General features: G+C 49.5%; 1 protein-coding gene across 1 annotated transcript in view; it reads right to left on the bottom strand.

Moving 5' to 3' along the window:
- Positions 1-4,295, bottom strand: part of L3mbtl4 (L3MBTL histone methyl-lysine binding protein 4) — a 344,610-nt gene that overhangs the window by 3,689 nt on the left and 336,626 nt on the right. The gene's annotated exons all lie outside the window — the stretch shown is intronic.

The following is a 4,295-nucleotide window of genomic DNA, read 5'->3' as shown; positions in this document are numbered from 1 at the left end:
ACACACACACACACACACACACACACACACACACACACACACACACAGAGAGAGAACAGTACATACAGACATAGGCAGCACATACAGACAGACACACACACACTTGTGAGTGCACGCATGCATCCACACACGCACGTATACACACACAATGCACCACACACACACACACACAATGCATACAAACAGACTGACACACAGGCAGACAGACACATCTATACCCACCCCATATACACACAGACACACAGACACACACACAGGCACTGACACACAAATTTCCTTGTAGTAAGAGAGCTTGATGACCTGACACACAGTGCAGGCAGCCTCTGAGTGTCCCCACAGACACCGCTTGTTTAGACAGATGCGGTGTGGACTTGGGGTGAGAGGATGGTGGTGGCAGTGTTTTGACAGATCTGGCAGGCCGTGCCTAGGCTGGCCCCTGGCCCAGCTGGGGCTGGAGTACATGGATTCCTAGGGTTAAGCTCTTAGGTGAACTGGCTTGTTTTCCCTTTCTAAGTCCTGGTTCGACTAGGTGGGGAGCAGCCGCCAGCACTTCCTGTGAGATGGAGAAGATCTGCAGGCAGCTGAAGAGCCTGGGTCCTTACACAAACACACTCTGCCTCCCCAGAGCACTGAGAGCACGTATGCCCTCTAAGACTCTGCAGAAACCAGTGGACTCTGCTTCTCTGAGGGCAGAAATGGACACCAAGAGTTGAGATGACAGTTCTTAGGGCTCAGAATAGTGGGGACCGGCACCCAGAAGATGCACCTGTGCTCCCGTGGCCACATTTGGTCTATGGGAACTAAAAAGAAAATCAGCCTTTGGGGGGACACTTGGCAGGTACCTGGTGTCTTCTTTGCTCACCTTGGCACTGCAAGTCTAGCTGAGCAGAATGACTTTACGAATATCCTTGTAATGTGGAAGGGAGGGTGTAAATTTTGGGAAATGGCCCTCAGCAGGCAGCAAGCTTCGATGCACAGACATCTCCCTGAGGCAGGACGCCAGCGCAAGTGTGAGCAGACCCAGACTTTGTTCGACACAGCAGCTGGTGGTCCACCGAAAGGCCGTGCTACCACGCTGAATGGCAGAGGAAGCTTGGTCCCTTTGCAGAATTAGTATTGGTGTCTTTTCTAGGTGACCAGGAAGCATGGAACGTATGTTGGCTCTATGCAGGGAGCTGATGAAAGCTATGGAGGCTGCTGGTCAAGTCACTTTGATGGGAAACTGAGTCAAATGACAGTAGTGGTAAAGGTGGCTGAAGTGTGACCCCCAGAGCTCAGGGCTTTGGCGTGTCTGAGTCCTCCCCCAGGCTGCTCTTTTGGCTGAGAATATCCATTCTAAGTATGAGGGCTTTGTAATGGGCACACCTCTGAACAGGACTGAACTATCTAAGGCTCTGATCACAGAAAGGAGAAAGGAGGATGCCATGTGAGGCATGATACACTATCGAATGTGTATCCACAGGAGACATGCAAAGTCTTCAGCATGGAAAGACTGCAGCTCAGGGGAACTCAGGAAAGATCTTGGAGGAGAGGCTCCGCCAATATATACAGTATTTCCTGGGATTAAAATTCTTGACAGATGTGTAGATTTGCAGGAGCCAGCCTAGAAACAGGACAGGTGTGAGCAACACCAAGGAGTCGGAGGAGAGGGTGAATGGAGGAAGGCAAGATGGTATGGTCTCCTCCTGGGATGGAGGTTTGCTTCTAGCAGCAGACAGCAGGGAGCCTGATGTCCAAGTTCTCAGCTTGGCCACACATCGCTATCTCCTGCAGAGCTTACAGCCTGACTGAAACATGGGCTCAGGCCAGAGACTACAAATGAGCGGAACTGGACTGAGTCCAAGCGCTGGGCTTTTCTTGTCAGAGTTCCGAAAGGACACTGCTGTGTGGTGAGAGCTGGGACCACAAGGCAAGTGAGAGCTGTGAAGGTGAGACTTCGAGGTCAGCCTAGACTGCTCAGGCCACCTTCTGTGGGGCGGGGACCAGCTACAGCCTAATGAGAAGCATGAAGGTCAGGAAAGCCAGTGCTGAGAGAGGAGAGGGTGCAGAGGTCAAATCCTCTGCACCGGACAGGCTGGAATGGAGAAAGGAAGCCTAGCCAAGCACCGGCTCCCTGTCACAGGCAATTCTTGTGCGGAGTGTTTCTATATTGTGGGGCACTGTTGACATCTCAGGCCTCTAATCCCTGGCTGTGAATGGCAATGTTGCCAGCTAGCTGTGACATCCAAGAAGATATTTCCATAGCTCGTCAAAGACCCCCTTGGGGATAGAGTCACTGTTAGAGTGACCCTTCCACAGGAAGAATAAGCATCATGGGAGAAAAACAGAGAAAAGGTTGATCAGGATGTTTTTCAGGACCTATGTTCTGTTCCACCTCGCTCAGGATCAGCGCATGGAAAGAGTGTCGGTCACAGGGACGGTGGGCTCCCATGACGTGCTGAAGTAGTTGGCTAAGACATGCTCTCTTGTGCCAAGAGCTCCTCCTTACTGCAGAAGGGTGGCAAGCCGCTCTGATCATCTGCATGCATCACTGGGTCCTGGCACTACAAGGAACCCCTCCTCTCCTTGAGGGTAGGTATCCAAGTGCTTGCCATCAACTGCAAAGGTTGATGAAGGAAGAAATAACACAGGGCACCAGGGCATCAGCAGCACAGAACAGAGTGTGTGCTGCTGAGTGGGAAGAATTGACACTCCCTCTTACAGTGCCACCAGCACATTTTTTGGGTTGTGGGCTCCTTATCTTAGCTCTCTGCACACAGCAGGACCTCACCACCTGTCTCACCTGCTCCGATTTTTGGAAAGGTCCTCATTCTTGTTTTTGGTGGCAAAGACCAACGCCATGAAATCTACGGAGGAAAAGGCCTTTGCCCAGATCTTAAAAATTCCCAGAGGCATCTGGGTGCAGTGACGCATTCCTGTAACTCCAACATTCTGGGAGGCAGAGGCAGGAGGAGCTCTGTGAGTTCAAGGCCAACCTGGTCTTCAAAGTGAGTCCAGGACAGCTAAAGCTACATAGAGAAGCCCTGTCTGAAAAAAACAAAACAAAACAAACAAACAAACAAAAAAATCAAAGGCCTTTTTCAGTATTATTAGTGGACTCTTACTGTCCCTAAAAGTAAATCACATGTCAAATCGTAACAGAAAGATTGTTTGATTATAGATTTTGCAGGTGGAAATGGTGAGGTTTTGCCTACCATAGTATAATACTGAAGGGTTTCCTTTTCACTCTCCTGTTCAAAGACCCTTTCTCCTACAAATGTGTGATTAAAAAGCAGACAACTGCTCAGAGAGAGTGACCTCTCTGAAAGAAGAAACAGTTATAATTTGCTACTCAATCTCGTGCAAATGACAGCTGTGAAGTGAGTCTAGTTTCAAGGTAATAATCACCCCATAAAGCCTTGGGGGGACCCACGCCATGGCTGGATCTGGAGAACCCATGCTGTGGGAAGATGTTACATGGCCCCAAACCCTTGGCTCTGATTCTGGGTTGCGTTCCTGGTTTGGAGGCTGCTCTGTGGCCTTGCACCATTAGTAATGGTTCTGGGGATCTCGCTGTGTACAGGAACTGACAGGTGTCTGTTTGCCATGTTCTTGGGAGCACCATATTCTGTGTCCAAAACCTCAGCTTCATTTTGGAAGGGATCCAAGCAAGTTAATTGTTGGCATGAGACAGCAGTTTGGGAAGACGAAGAAGGATGACTCTGCCTGGACTCTCCTATGAGCTTTACCCAACTCATGTCCCCCCATGACCTACTTTCCCTGGCTTCCTCTCTGGCACTCAGCACGCCTCTCTTCTGCAGTGGGCTGCTTCTTCAACCTTCCCAAATGATGCTCCTCTGTTGCTGAGCCTGGAGATGTGAGCTGGGTCGCACTGCCTGAAATTCCACCGGGGACTGTGTTTCCACTCTGACTCTTCTTTTTTTCCTCTAACAGCAGAGTTTATTTGCCCTTTTCTCGAAGGGTCCAATTGCAGAAGGCTGCTCTGCTTAGCCAGCGGTCCGCTGCATTTTTCAAAACACTGCCTCTTGTGTAAAGTCTGCTCTTAAAGGGACTGCCATCTTTTATAGTTAATGAACATTTAGGGAGAACTTGGTTGGGAGCTGGACAATTTATATGTTGTGCTTTAAGGAGCAATTTTAGAATGGAAGAGGTAAAAGCGTCTACACGATAGCCAGTCAGAACTGAGCTGTGCCTGGATGGTAAATGTAGTCTGTGCATGTGGAACAGGGGCTGTTCATTCCTTCCTTTATTCATTCATTCATTCATTCATTCATTCATTCATTCATTCATTCATT

Source organism: Psammomys obesus, unplaced genomic scaffold (genome assembly GCF_907164565.1).
Source record: "Psammomys obesus unplaced genomic scaffold, mPsaObe1.curated_primary_1811, whole genome shotgun sequence".
NCBI lineage: Eukaryota > Metazoa > Chordata > Mammalia > Rodentia > Muridae > Psammomys > Psammomys obesus.
Note: the sequence above shows the minus strand (reverse complement) of the source record. Positions and strands in the feature narration are given on the sequence as shown.